This window comes from Schistocerca piceifrons, chromosome 1 (genome assembly GCF_021461385.2).
Source record: "Schistocerca piceifrons isolate TAMUIC-IGC-003096 chromosome 1, iqSchPice1.1, whole genome shotgun sequence".
In the NCBI taxonomy this organism is placed as follows: domain Eukaryota; kingdom Metazoa; phylum Arthropoda; class Insecta; order Orthoptera; family Acrididae; genus Schistocerca; species Schistocerca piceifrons.
The window spans coordinates 940380637-940397174 of record NC_060138.1 but is presented as its reverse complement, the minus strand read 5'-3'; the positions used below and the strand labels follow the sequence as shown (position 1 = coordinate 940397174).

General features: G+C 41.2%; 1 pseudogene; it reads right to left on the bottom strand.

The window, feature by feature from the left end:
* Nucleotides 1-837: 837 nt before the first annotated feature.
* Nucleotides 838-955, bottom strand: LOC124726289 (annotated as a pseudogene).
* Between the last annotated feature and the right edge of the window lie 15583 nt (nucleotides 956-16538).

The following is a 16538-nucleotide window of genomic DNA, read 5'->3' as shown; positions in this document are numbered from 1 at the left end:
TCGTTAGATTAACCATAGGTCATCACCAGGAAAATCATCAGAGGAAAGGAATTCAGCCAAATAGTTAGAAGTAAATTTCGCAACACAATGAACTTCACATTGGTTTTGTATTCAGGGCCAGCAGTAAGGCATGAGAGTGACCGAGGACACACACACACACACACACACACACACACACACACAGAGAGAGAGAGAGAGAGAGAGAGAGAGAGAGAGAGAGAGAGAGAGAGAGGCTGGCAAGTTGTGATGCAGTGGCTGTGCCAGGTAGGTAAGCGGACGCTTAGAAGAGTTCTGTGTCATTTGCAGCGAGCCATGGTATGAGGTGGTATAGCCGACCAGTGGGACACTGAGCTTGCTACTGTGAAACCCCTTGGGCGTTTGGATTAGGTGTTCTGTCGCATTCTTGTGGATGCTAAACAAAAATGACTAGATTCTGAGTGTGCTAAAACTGTAGCTTCGAAGATTAACTGAAACCCTAAAACAACTCCCAGGCGTTCTATAAAATCTCTGATGTCAGTGTTGAAATCGTAGCAAAAACACAACCTCATTAAAATTATTAACCTATTTATAAAGTAAATATTACCAAAGTTACGAACATTTGTACATTGAATTATTTATAAAATCTCTCTCTCCTCAAGCACAGGCCATGAAGGCCAAAAGGTACCGACTGGCCGCCGTGTCATCCTCAGCCCACAGGCGTCACTGGATGCGGATTTGGAGGGGCACATAGTTAGCACACCGCTCTGCCGGCCGTATGTCAGTTTCCGAGACCGGAGCCGCTACTTCTCAGTCAAGCAGCTCCTCAGTTTGTCTCACAAGGGCTGAGTGCACCCCGCTTGCCAACAGCGCTCGGCAGATCGGATGGTCACCCATCCCAGTGCAACCCCAGCCCGACAGCGCTTAACTTCGGTGATCTGACGGGAACCTGTGTTACCACTGTGGCAAGGCCGTTGACGAATAACAAATGCTAAGGACATGCATTGCGACCGGATGTAGAACAAAATCGGTCCCATCTGAATCTAGATAAAGACAGCAAAATTGAAAGAACGCGTGGTGTCTGTTCTTCTGACAAGTCTGACATATCAGAAAAAACGCACCAAGTGGAATCCGCAGTGGTTATACATTTTATGTCAATTGAAGTGGAGGGGAGGAGCCGGGGAAAGGAACGGAAGTTGGAGGATCTAATTGTTAGCTCCATCGAGACTTTATGCTGAATCAGCAGCGACTAATGAAAATGTGTGCCGGGTCGTGTCCCAAACCCACGATCTCCTGCTTATTAGACAGTTGCATTAATCACTGCACCACCCAGACTGTGTGTACATCGCAAACGTGCAGGTTATCTCAGTATGCTCCTCGGCCAACACATGTTCCCACATAGCGCCAACTATGCGCAGTCTCCTTCTATGTCCTCCATGGTCGTTAATTTTAGATTCACGCAGGAAGTCTTTCAAACCCTTCCCCCTGCGAAACATTACTGATTGTTGATGACCACCTACTCCCTAACTCTCAGTCTTGGAACTTCTCCTGCGCTCTCCAGGGCCTATAAACTGTACTACTGCCCTGCTCACCCACTTCTGATTTCGCAGTCTTCAGCACTGTTCCACAATATTCTTTTACCTTCCATGTCTTTCAGCCAGTAAATTCCAGAAGCAGAGTGCAGGCATTTCCGTTGGCCACTTCCTGCCCCTACTAATAGCATTCCTCTGTAATGTGCTGGTTTATGGCAGAGATTTTGCAACGTTTATTTTCAGTAAGAACTGGAAAACACGTGTCTTGGGCAGGTATAGTAGGGTTCAATTAAAGATCTATTTATAACGATTAGAGAAAGACCATCCCACGATCTCCAGGGTGAACAAAGTCCCCTTCTCCCGCCCTCCCACCACCCCACGCAGATAACAAATAGCGGCTGCTGTCTTCAACAGCCAGACGACAAGCACAAGGCTACGGCCAGGTAAGACGTGTCGCCTACTGTTCTGTAAATCTCATCATATGGTGATGTGACTGTAGTGATCTGAAAGCTAAATGTGGGATAATGAATATTTGTAGACAATAAATCTCGATTTCTTGTAATCCGTGTCAATGTCGACTGGTAAACAAAATAAACACTATTCAATTAGGAGAAGTTGACATTTCCGAAATTTTTAACAACAAAAATCAAATGTGGAGCTATGACTGACTGCAGAGTTAAGGAAAAATATTAAAATTAAGATAGAAAATAAGGTAGGGAGTGACTTTGTTGTAAGGGAAATGACACTTATTAAATCTTTTAGATATCCAAATAAACATAACCACTGTTCTAGCAAAATTTTATTTCCGAATAAAGCAATTTTTGGTCACGTTGTGTTCGTTAAACACCAACAACAAGAACTTTCTAAACGAAATTTAAGCCCCTTTGAATCACCGTGGTTTTCATTTAGCGAAGTATGAATTAGGTGCCCAGGTAAAACAAAGCAGCTTATTGCTCTCACTAATTAAAGTTCAATGTTTCTTCCAGGCAGTTTATGACAACTTGATATCCGTGCAGGCAAAAATGTTCAGATGTGTGTCAAATCTTATGGGACTAAACTGCTAAGGTCATCAGCCCCTAAGCTTACACACTACTTCACCTACATTATCCTAAGGAGAAACACACACACCCATGCACGAGGGAGGACTCGAACCTCCACCGTGCAGGCAGTTTATGATAATTTGATAACCGTGTTCATTACTGAAGTGAAGGTAATAGCGGGTTCGTGTTACAACTTTTTGTGACTTAATGAGAAGAGCAGTTACAACACTGTTTCCGTTTTAGGATTTCTTTTTCCTTCCAGAGATGTTCTGGGATCTTGTCCTGTCCAGGTTCGAGTTCCGGTCCGGCAAACAGTTCTAAAACGAGGGGAAGTTATTGTTTTTTTCTTTCCAACTATAAGCAGCAAGCATTAATTCTTAGCCTCTGGTCGCTGCTCTGACTTTATACCACAGAACGGAAAATTTCACAAGATCCCTTACTATCCCATGTGGCATTTAGTTGAAACTGGCTGCCACACATAATACTTACAGCGACAGACCTCTACTGCAAGCAATTACTCTTAGTGTCGTAAATTTTATTACGCTCATTGCCGAACTTTTCGAAAGATAGCCTGCCTGCCCTAAATAAAAAAAAAAAAAAAAACACTAAGGAAATTGTAATGTTATGAGAATGTAAACATGGTCCAAGCAGGCTGTATTCTTTTTATTTTCCTTGCGGTTGGCCAGTTTCAACCGTGGATCATTTTCCAGATCGTATCTTAAGCTTTCAGTACCTGTGCTTGAAAATGATCCCCGGTGAAATTGGCGAATTGCACGGAAAATAAAAGGAACAGAGCCTACTAGGGTCATGGTTTAATTCTAAAAACAAGTTGAGTATATAGACCCCACAAAAACAAAACAAAAACAATTATAATATTAGTGTGTTCTCAGTACTCGTGTTTTTATGTAAGACATTGATCTTTATGGACATTATAACAAATAGAAATCACTAAAACAAAACTTCGTTGTCTATCCTTGCTACCGACTTACATCTCATGCCTTTTCCTCTGTGCGTTATATGAACATCAGTACAAAGTCAACGATGTCGCCTCCACAATATCAAATAAAGTGTGCAAGAGAAAAGGGTAGACACGAAGTGGCTACAACGGGTGGCGCTCTCGTGTGTTTCAGCGGCACGGCGTGCCCTCGCAAGTTTTCTGTGCGCTCCACATTAATGCGGCGTGAGGACATGTGCTGGAGTGGCGCCAGCTGATACCAGCAGCATCGCCGCCCCCACCTAACTTAACAGTGGCGCACCATACGATGTTTACAGAGCACTGAACGCAGTGACGAGTATGCATGTACCTAATGTATACTTACAAGTCTCCTAAGTTAGAATACGAGTAATATCTAGAACAATGGCTAAATTACAAGTTGGGTCCTAAGCATGTCAGCCTCGACACATATTATAGATATATGTAGCCACACATGCTGAGAAATGTCACCTAGGCTCGAACAAATGATGCCTAACGAGATTTGTCTCCTGCAGTTACGTGATCGTAGCGAACACGAAGTTCCGTTTCACACTGCGAGAAATGATGACAGGATCGTGAGCGTTGGTGCAGTTTCGTTCGACTGCGAAAATCTTCTTTTCTGCAATCTGTCATACAGGGTGTGAGAACTATCGCTAGCAACCCGATCTCGTACCCAAGTGGCAAACAATGGAATCGTACCCACTTAAAAAACGTGCCTCATAAACCCCACGATGAACATAGCGGTGGCCACATTTTCCTACTGCGCAACATAAGGTTTACCTTAAAGTGGACATATTCGCAGTAGCTCTCCGCTCTTGTTACTTGCCACATATGGCTCTTTATTTAAGTATAACTGCTGTATCCTACATCGTCGACTGTCAAGGCAGAACTCTATGAAGCAGATTCTAAACAACAGGTGCTACGCATGTAGAGTATCAAAGGGAGATGTACTGTACGCCGGTGCTGTTTCCTTTTGCCGAGCTACTAAGATAGAAATTACTCACCTTAATGAGTAATTTATCAAATACAGTAATAAATTCTGTGTTTAAGGTAAATTCTCTGATACCGCACGTTACTCTATGCATAAGGCTGAAATTTTCACTGTTGTTAACTGTCAACTTTACAGGATGTTATCCGGAGTTTCACAATAATTGGTTTATTAGAAATGTCTTCAATAATTCACAGCAATGTATCTGATTGCTGTCCGGTGCATCCGCCACAATTGAAGAGTTGACACATACGTTCGAACTTATCGTGTTCTGACAAGGAAAGGTACGAAACATGACGCATTTTGTTATAAGGAAAAACGAAACAAGTGCATTTGATACTGTTCACCTGTTCACCTCTTCACTTTAATACAAAACTTTTCAGATATCTATACAGGCCTAACGATTTTGTCCTTAAGTAAAAAGTAAGTTAAAGGTCTTATGGAATTGTTGCCGGGGAAAACCAATGGGGTAGTTTCTGTCATCTAGTCGGAATGGATGTCCTTCTTCCTCACACTTCGGCCTCTTTTCTTGCAGATATTTGAGATTTGTGACGCATGTGTATATGTGGTGTATTTTTCCCATTGGCTTTTGGGCCGTGCCCCTGCCCCTTCAGCCCTCTCCAAGAGTGGATTGTCAGTTATGACGATACGGACGTAAGGGCAACGCAACATCCAGTCCTCGAACGGAAAAGATCTCAGACCCCGACGGGAATCGAACCTGGACCATCTCACTTAGCAATCCGCCGCGCTGACCGCGCAGCTACCGAGGAGGAAATGGAGAGTTCAGAACATGGTTTACTTCCCCTTGAATATGAACTTAGTGTTGTTTTAGCAGCTTGATTTTAATTATCCTAACTCGTTACATATCTACATCTACATCTACATCCATACTCCGCAAGCCAGCTGACGGTGTGTGGCGGAGGGTACTTTGAGTACCTCAATCGGTTCTCCCTTCTAATCCAGTCTCGTATTGTTCGTGGGAAGAACGATTGTCGATACGCCTCTGTGTGGGCTCTAATCTCTCTGATTTTATCCTCATGGTCTCTTCGCAATATATACGTAGGAGGGAGCAATATACTGCTTGAATCCTCGCTGAAGGTATGTTCTCGAAACTTCAACAAAAGCCCGTACCGAGGTACTGAGCGTCTCTCCTGCAGAGTCTTCCACTGGAGTTTATCTATCATCTCCGTAACGCTTTCGCGATTACTATATGATCCTGTAACGAAGCGCGCTGCTCTCCGTTGAATCTTCTCTATCTCTTCTATCAACCCTATCTGGTACGGATCCCACACCGGTGAGCAGTATTCAAGCAGTGGTCGAAAAAGTGTAGTGTAACCTACTTCCTTTGTTTTCAGACTGCATTTCCTATTCAAGCATTATACAAACACCAGGTTGCAAAATGGTTCAAATGGCTCTGAGCACTATGGGACTTAACAGCTGTGGTCATCAGTCCCCTAGAACTTAGAACTACTTAAACCTAACTAACCTAAGGACATTACACACATCCATGCCCGAGGCAGGATTCGAACCTGCGACCGTAGCAGCTGCGCGGTTCCGGACTGCGCGCCTAGAACCGCTAGACCACCGCGGCCGGCACACCAGGTTGCAACTAGAGAAAGAACCCGCCAAGAACTTACTGCCTGTGACTGAAAGTAGCGATCTAATAGGGGAGTGTTACAACGTAGACCTACCTTGGATGACATGAAGTCCAGCCACACATTCCCGACCTCTTAACCTACCTACCCTTATCTGTGATGCAGTTGCTCTTACGCTGAGATCCTGTATGCGAACCTGATTCAACTTTGTCTGAATACGACATTGCTCCAGATATGGTCTTTGCACCAATTAAGTAAAAAAGGAACTAATGAGGTAAAATCAAATTGCAACTAGAGAAAGAACCCGCCAAGAACTTACTGCCTGTGACTGAAAGTAGTGATCTAATAGGGGAGTGTTACAACGTAGACCTACCTTGGATGACATGAAGTCCAGCCACACATTCCCGACCTCTTAACCTACCTACCCATATCTGTGATGCAGTTGCTCTTACGCTGAGATCCTGTATGCGAACCTGATTCAACTTTGTCTGAATACGACATTGCTCCAGATATGGTCTTTGCACCAATTAAGTAAAAAAGGAACTAATGAGGTAAAATCAAATATATTATTGAAGCCCTTTGTCCTCCACTTACTTTGATGTACGTACATGTGGCACAACATTCATGCAACGTTGACGTAGTAGTCATTAGGATTCAAGGAGCTTGGGCGACTGAAACTTATTCAATTTCACAAGAAAACTCAGACCTATTGGATTAGCTACCTGCTCATGACAACGCAGTTACCACTTCGCTAGGCAACACTTAGACATGAACTACCAAGATGTTTTGAGAGCCATGAGTCACGCCATTTCTTCAAGCCACAAAATACGCTAACTTCATAGTCGTAACCAGAAGACCACCATCGACAAAACTGTCGCAATACTGGACCAGCACACTTGGCCAGCACACAAGTAGGTAATCAGTGTCACCAAACTTACCGACATTCAGTTAAGTGATGACCTATAATGTCAATCAATCTGTGTCGTTCTAAGTTTGCAGACACTGGCACCATCAAAAATGGACTGTGAAGCACCAATTAGAAGCAACACTTGACGGTATGTCAACACCAAAAGAAGATATAGAAAGCATATGACGTAACTAAGGTGTTCTGTCATCTGACGTAGGTCCGACCTCGGCAAAGCCCCGATGCGTTCTTCTCTAGGCCATGGTCTGTCACTCCTCCCTATAACATTCTGGGCCTCTGCGACGTCAGTCAGACCACTTTACTAATAATTTTCCTATCACAATTGTAGTGTTCTACATCGATTCCGCCAGTGGAAACTCTTCCCGAATACTATGTGAAACAATTCTCCCTTCATTCTTGTTCTCCTAAAATGTGTTTTTCGTCTGGTCTGTTTTTCTTTCCTTGGTCGACCGTGCCTTGGACTCGTCCAGGTGCTTGTTGCTGAGGGGTGTCTGCCCTTGCAAATTGCGTCTGGAGTTTAGTTTGTGCGTTTCGTATACTATAATTGCTTCCCGAGAACATTCCGTCGCCGTGCTCTATATGCCGCTATGACAATTTGATATCCCTGGGCTCTCTCTCGTTGCAACTCGCGACAATGGTTACCTTTGGTCTCTGGACGCTAAGATGAATTGTTTTTTCAGCACTTAATTAAAATTAAAATATCTCTAGACCCGTAACTCGGATCATCATATGGTATTCACCAGATGTTCTTAAACAAACTACCACTTGCAAATACCGCCTGTTCCACCCTCTTTCTCCTATTACTCGATTCTTATGCTTACAGAAACAAGTCCATCGTCAATGAGTAAAGTTAATGACTGTAACTATCACTCCAGGTGAATGTATAGTGTAGTGTCATGTTTGTGTTGTGAAGTGATGAGAGAAGGAAGAAGGTGAAACCCCGTGTTGGCATTTAACACATTCTTCTCGAACAACGCCATGGGGATCGCCAAGCTTAACACCACCGTCTAAGGGTACAGATATCAACCCCGTACCAGACAGATCTAACCTGCCCTTAGTCATCTTGGCTCTATGGACTTACATGGATGACGTGGGGATGCTCCACATTACAAACAGGAACCAGTTTGATGCCTTTAGTTTAGGAATGGAAGGTAGTCAGTCGAGCCTGAGCAGACCTGCAGGGCAAGTCCGGGAAGCTTGCACCTGTAATAGTGAGTAATTTGAAAACAGGATTAATTCTGTAACAGAGGAAAGTGTATTCGGTTCAAAGGCGATCAGTAAACAGCGAACAGTAATCGCTAACTCTGAAGACTGTGTAAGTGAATGATTGGCACTGCCAAAGGAGTGCGCTTAGGACATATTGCTTGGGTATGAGTACAATTATTAGTAGAGTAGGTAAAATAATGCAGCTAGATATGAGGAAAAACTGTGAAATAAATGCTAGTAAGGGGACTTCTTATTCATGATAACCAACACAAAATAAATAATTACTTAAACATTTCTCGGCTATTTTCTGTAAAATTAATAGTACAGTTTAGAGCCCAGTCAAGGATGTGAAAATGGCACAACCAAAAGAAAAGAATTAAGAGAACATGGAACAAATGGTACTGCGGGTACATGAAATAAATTGTTCTAAGCATTTTATCTAGCATAAAAGCGTTAATATTGAGAAGTAGTGTTAAAATTTTTAAAAGATGATACTCAGTACAAAAAATAATTAAAAGAAAAACAGTTTCTTCACGGTTCACTAACAAAGTTTATCCTCACCACCAAGTGATTCATTAACCACAAGTTAGCAAAATCCTGTGACGGAAGACAATGAATCTCGAAGTAATTTTTCAGACTGTTGGAAACCTAGTGGTTTTCTTTATGTGTTGGGTTGTAACTTAGGCATAATTGGAGTATAAGTAATAATCATCCTGGAATGAATATAAATACGAAATCAGATGTTTCAAAAAAGATTATACTGTATAACAGTTTTTTTTTCTTTTTTTCTGGATTTGTTACCTTTTCTTTGTAAGTTCACGATATGTTACTCTTTGCATGTGACAGTGTTCCCTTGAGTCATGACTCATTGGGAATGGCAAGAAGGCTTTTGTCAAATACCCCAAGGGCGAGGTATTTCGCTACACCTCCCATACCCTGTAATTCTTAAATTTATTTTTCAATATATGTTAAGAATTACATAAAACGCCGTAGATAAGTACAATTTTTCAAATCACGAAACGTTTCTGAAATAAACCGAACGAAATGCTCTTTATCATCCCGATTTGGCTGTTCTACAAACTAAAGAAACTATAAAATTTCAGTAACGGCCCGTAATGTTACTCTTGGTGTAGCGTGACAGGACATTTTATTGGTTTTATTCACAATATACAGAAAATAGTGTAAGTAATAAGCAAAAAACTAATGTGATATAAGCACTGAATGTCCAGTGGCGCGTGCTTCAAATAACTTTCTGTGAGATAGACAACAGTAAACGTTACATAAGGAAGGAAGATTCGAAACAGTAACAATCCTAAGCGAATAGAATGTAACTGCAAAACTTTACAAATAATAATCTTCACTACTTCTTCCAAAACACTTCAACTTAATCCAAATACTTTGTTCAAGAACTGTGTCGTATATTTCATGAAATCTTTCTCTATCTACCTAAAAATATGAAGTCATTTGCTCTGTGTACAGGTTCACTCCCCAGCGCTTAGCGTCACCTGCTAAGAAACTGATCACTACATTTATTTTTTACTGATTTCACAAGAAGTCAGGAAAAAATCCCTTGCAATTCTTTATAAAATCTAACCGACACCAACCACTATGTTTCATGGCGGGATCGAAACATTCCTCGCCTTCCAATAATTTATTAACTGGTGTCACATTACCGACAACACCAGGTGTGACTCTTATTTTCTTTCCAAGCCCAAATTTTTTCTTGAATTTGCGAAGTGTTCTGTTCGCAATCGGTAACTTCTTTATCCAAAACTTTGTCGGTATCAGAAACAGTTTTCCTCAACTGTGAGATTTTATTTTTGCATACATCAACAATTTCTGTTTCCAACCAAAAACTTGTTCTCCTACTTTTGTGACTGCTAATGGTTTCACTTTCTCTTGGATATTTAAATTTCAACTTCGAAACTTTCATTAATATCGTTAACTTGTCCCTGCAGTACTCGACATACCCACTATTTCTTCTACTTTTTCAACCTGCCTGCTAATTTTAACACCGTGTGTCTTGAGTTAACCATTAAAGCTACTGATTTAATGCGCCCAAAATGCCATGTCCTCTAGATGCGTAGTCGGCTGGGGAAACGTGACGAAAGCGGCAGTGGGGGGGTCGCTCAGTGCGTTGTAGGAGAAACGTCGTTCCAAGCTGAAGCCTACGCTCACAATTTTTTTTAAATATTAGGTGCCACCCCCCCCCCCCCTCCCACCCTCACGCTCACATTTGAATGGCGACTATTAAAAAGATCTGCTGTCACCTATGCTTTTGTCAGTATCTAAAAAGAATTTCGCCGAAAATGCAGCGATTTATTTTCGCCTGGATTCTTAACCACTTGTAATTTTTAGAGAAGCATCATGTGTGGCGAGATTTGAGTAAAACCTGCACATTTGTCTGGCTAGCAGGTCAAAATTTGCTTATTTTGCCAAAGCACAGGGGAGTTTAAACTGTCTCACCTCGCTAACATGTTGTGCAGACACAAATGCGAGAGATTTCTGAAACAGTGATTTATTAACTTTATTAAATGAGGAACTGAGGAAAATAAAGTCAGTCCTCTGCACTAGAAAAACCTGTAATGTCTTAACGTATGTTGTTCCAAAACCCATAGCATTTCTTGTTTCACCAGCTATCGACGGGCCATTAAAAATTACATTCTTTCACCAAGAAAGTCTATAGTTATTGGAACAACGCGGTAGATAATGAAGTTTTGTATAAAAACGATATGGTAAAATACTCCCGTCTTTGCATGCTATTATTAGCCAAAATCTCATTTCTAAATCTGAAACCGTTTATGAAATATGAGGAATGTTGTGGATATCTCGTACTGGATTAATCGCTGGCTCGGCGTGATAGCAAGCGAGTGTGCTACATCCGATCAATTTTCTCGAGATTGGTGACAAGTAGATGCCTCTACCGAAGTCTAAAGAAAAATTCAATATGTTGCCTACATTTCATTCGCAACATGCAATATGCAACCAAACGCAAAATCATAGCGGCCCTTATTTTTCATTGCACACTTATCCGAATTTTGCGCAGTGTCTTACTTTTGCGTAAATATCACAATAACTATGACCATTAATGAAATTATGGGCACATCATCATGAACATAACATATAAAGGTATCAGAACGGCAAAAATGACATTTTTTACCGAATAGTTTCTGTAAAATCGTTTGAGAAAGTTTTCAGGGTGTGCTCCTCGATTCTGTCATCGCTTACTGGCCGAAAGGTGGAAAACCCTTACCGGCCTCCCTTTCCAAACAAACGAATGACCTCGCCCAGCGCTTTGGACGAAAGATGCTCACTGCGCATCGGCCACCGTATCATGCACGAGCTATACCACTAACATGAGTTTTGAGTTGACTGTCAACACCATTAATCTGAGTGCCAATACTGCAAACTTGCTCCGCGATTCGTTTAGATAAAAGTTGAAACAGGTGTTTCACGTTAAAGTTTTTCCGCTGTCCTGTTCTACCGAACCGTAGTCATCTGAATCTACCTCACATGTTTCATTCGGTTCTTTCTTTATTTGTGGCGAACTTAACATGTCAACTAATTCGTTCGCATAACCGCCATCACCTACAACATCCTCATCATTTGTGTCGTCTTTCTTTTCCTGTTTAATTTGGGACGGCCTCAGATTTGGATTTGTTTATTTACAAATGGTTCAAATGGCTCTGAGCACTATGGGACTCAACTGCTGGGGTCATTAGTCCCCTAGAACTTAGAACTAGTTAAACCTAACTAACCTAAGGACATCACAAACATCCATGCCCGAGGCAGGATTCGAACCTGCGACCGTAGCGGTCTTGCGGTTCCAGACTGCAGCGCCTTTAACCGCACGGCCACTTCGGCCGGCGTTTATTTACATTCTCGTGATATTGTGTGTACGGTAATAGTATTCTGCTGGCGCCATCTGTTTTCTGATCACCTGAACTACAGCGTTCCTCATCATGCCCTTCGCCACTGCTTTCTGTTCGCTTAGGTTTGTTACTGTTTCGAATCTTACTTCCTTATGTAACGTTTAATGTTGTCTATCATAGAGAAATTTATTTCAAGCTCGCGCCGCTGAACATTCTGTGCTTGTTTTTTGCTTATTACTTATGCTATTTGCTGTATATTGTGAATGAAACCAATGAAATGAAATGTTCTGTCACGCTGCACCAAGAGTAACATTACCGGCTGTTACCAAATTAGCAGTCACCGAAAACGTTAATCTTCTGTGAAGGATCTAGCCTGACCGCGACTGTACCCAATGACAAGGGGTCGGAATATAATTTCGTAATAAAGAAGTAAGTGAAACAGTAACAACAGCAAAGCAAACGAGTTTTGACCTCATGTTCTACTAATACGAAAGTAAACTGTAATTATATATTAATATTCGGTTCACCTAAGAACACTAACTCCACTTTATACCCTAACTAAACTCTTCTAAGACAGTTACTCTTATTATTATAGAGCAACTTGCTCTAGCAAACAATACTACAGCTAAGCCTTACGCAGAACATAGAATGGCCGCCGGCCGGTGTGGCCAGCGGTTCTAGGCGCTTCAGTCTGGAACTGCGCGACCGCTACGGTCGCAGGTTCGAATCCTGCCTCGGGCATGGATGTGTGTGATGCCCTTAGGTTAGTTAGGTTTAAGTAGTTCTACGTTCTAGGGGACTGATGACCTCAGATGTTAAGTCCCATAGTGCTCAGAGCCATTTGAACCATTTAATAGAATGGCCAATAAATGCGGTAGTACACGCTGTCCCACAATAACACTTACTATTGGCAAAAACTTCAGTGCAGTATAACGAGCAAATGCAAAATGGCAGATGTACCTACTAACAAAGACTGACTGGCAATAGCATGAACTACTATTACTTTAATTAACTACCCAAAATAAGGTTCAAATAGCTCTGAGCAATATGCGACTTGACTTCTGAGGTCATCAGTCCCCTAGAACTTACAACTACTTAAACCTAACTAACCTAAGGATATCACACACATCCATGTCCGAGGCAGGATTCGAACTTGCGACCGTAGCGGTCGCGCGGTTCCAGACTGTAGCGCCTAGAACCGTTCGGCCACTCTGGCCGGCTACCACAAAAAGTTCATGATTTGTCACAGTACTGATTACTATGGGCTTCATAAATTTGTTCATGAAGTTACTCTATACAAATGGACAGTACAAGTACTATTTATAAAAAATTTGGTGCAGAATAAAAATGATTGTACTGATTGTTACACTTTCTTTGAAGGAGTCCTTACTTTCATTTATCACATAAGTTAAATAGCTTATGGGGTCCCTTAAACTGGAATGGTTTGCAGAATGTTCCATCTAAAGCTAATTTACATGCTTGAAATCTCTTTTGCCTCAGTTTACACATCCCAACTAACAAAAATAGCTGACCAAGCCTGCCACTGACCACCCAGAACCACAGTCAGAACTCGAATTAGCACCCGTCACAAAGGACTCAAGCGAATTTCGTGTCAAGTCCACCTTCTCCAGTCCCGCCAAACTACTTCCGTAGTAGTGGGGCTTTACTACAGGTTTTTCATTTAGTTTCCGTACTTACGGACCAGTAAAATGTACAGAGGTTTTACAAATTATTACATTCCCAGAGTGTTACACATAAAACCAGATCTAGATTTACAATATAATTTCTTAAAACGCAAGAATAATTAACATACTTATTACAGATTTTCACAGCCAAAGATCTTGACTATGCACATACACTAGGGTACAATGTCAGCAGAGAAGTTATATGGAATATACAAAAATTAGTCAATTATTGGTGTTACACGCTGTCAGGGAGAAAATGTTTCAGTCATTCATTCCTAGATGATGCGTAGTCTTTGTGCCAAGCAGTGCTTTGCTCTGGATTTCCAAACGACATACGTCAATATCTTCTCCCTTTACTTGATGCTCCACGTGGAATGGTTTGAAGATATAACACACAAGCCTTTGGTGCGTGGACGCAACTTTTTGAGCTTCGACAGAGATTTTGCAATTATAGATAACCTAAGAAACGTAAGCAAGAAATTTTTCCCCAAGATTTACACAAGGTTGTTCATTCAGCTAAGACTATGACACCCATTCCGCGTAATTCCAACGCGTACAACAAATTTCTATGATTTTAAGGAAGTTTACGAAATATTGTTATCAATGCTGCCGCATAAGGTCTTCAACTGTGGTATAATCAAGTACCTATAAGCCGGCCGCGGTGGTCTCGCGGTTCTAGGCGCGTAGTCCGGAACCGTGCGACTGCTACGGTCGCAGGTTCGAATCCTGCCTCGGGCATGGATGTGTGTGATGTCCTTAGGTTGGTTAGGTTTAAGTAGTTCTAAGTTCTAGGGGACTGATGACTACAGCAGTTGAGTCGCATAGTGCTCAGAGCCATTTGAACCAAGTACCTATAAAAATTCTTACTTTGAAACAAAAGAATGGAAAAATGTCAATGTATTCAGAAGAGGAAAACCGTGGCTGATGTGTTCCGTGTTTATCAGTTGCAAAACGGAAAAATCTCTTGATGGTGTCGCCATTTCATCCTCACATTGCGATATATGAGCACAACAATGGAGTTTTGTGAGAACTGGAAGTCAATACTGAGACACTTGTCACGTTCATTTAATTTTGTTATTCTTTTGCAAAAAGTTTAAAATCCAAGAGAAGTGATTTTTGTTAACTACAGTTTGTAATGATACATGAATGGATATCGTTAGCTTTCCACAAAATCAGATTGCGTTTTATGAGTTGGCAACGCGTCTTTAGAATGGACCATCTGTCCGAAAGAGAGCACCAGAGTTAAAGTGAGTTAGATGTAAGCATATGCAACCTAGCAGCAATAGTACGGAAAAAAGCAGAGTGATATCACGTGTTATGAACTGTACTGAAGGTTAGTATCACCTAGCGATGAAAGTATAAAGCAGTATAACTTATTGTTTTCGTGTTGTAAGTACAATGTATTAGTTATTAAAACATCTAATGTTGAGATTTTTAATATAAAACAAAGAACTACATAACATTTTAAATATCATTATGTATAGAGAGAGAAATGGCTAGGAATAATCAACGGTGACGTAAGTCAGGACAAAGGATGCTACGCGATCCTGCATTTTTCATTAGTCGTAGTAGTAGTCTAGCAGAATAGTTGTTATATTTTCTGCTTCTAAGAACCACGATGGAAAATTGCTTTTGTAAAAATGAGTGATTAGAATTTATAGCACCTCGGACCACTGTATTAATACCGCTACTTGTGAAAAAGTTGCACATCATCGAAGTGGAGTAAGTGCGGCTACGTTCTTCATATAAAGAAAAGCCATATTACAGCGGTGATATGGACATCGAAAGACTTCTAGTGGATCCCTCGCTGGTGTTTCATACTAAGTATTCAGCAGCTTGTATGCGGTGCAAGCTATCTTCAAGAGCCATAAGTTTAACTGGTACAGGCATTTGGGAATTTAGTATCATTTTCAACAGAATGCTGACTACAGCAATTGAGCATTTAGCTATTTTTATTCTGATTGTTATTAGAATTTGTGAACAATTTGCGCAACAGCTATTACTGAAAGTTCAATTGTGAGCCAGTCCTTGTCCATAGGACACTTGAATTTTTTGAATAATTATTTCATTATTACCAGGATAGTGTAGTACGTGCTTTTGTGTACAAAGTATGAGTGATTCGAAGTTTGTTTCCTTCGAATAATATCTTTTTCCATTTACATCAGTTATTAAAGCAAATGTGTCCAACACCAGAAGATGGTAATGAAACATATGTATAAATATCTAGCTTTTTCCACTCTTGAAGACTATGCCAAGAGGTTGTCTTCAGAAGATAATGTGCCAAATATCTCTGTCATAAAACAGGCACTGTGGTGATAAACATCAGTGAAACAGTACATTTGTTTTTTCGTGTGACGAAATGCAAGTGTTTTTTTAAGTACACAAACATTTAGTTAAATTACGTTCACTCATTTAACTACAGTAGAACCTCTCTAGTCCTATATCGAATCGTTCGACTCCCCGTTTAGACTGACGATCCCATTTCCGGTATTTGTTTGGACTTGTCAGTGACTCATCGTCTGCGATATTGATCTGTATTATCGGAGCAGACTTGCAAATTGGATTCAAAACTTTCTTGCAGATAGAACTCAACACGTCGCTCCTAGTACCGTTGCTGTTAAAAATATATAAAAGATCTAGTAGAAGGCGTCGGACGCTCTTTAAGGCTATTCGCAGATGATGCACTTGTCTACACCAAAGTAGAAACCTCAGAAGATAGTAAGAATTTGCAGAACGACCTGCAGAG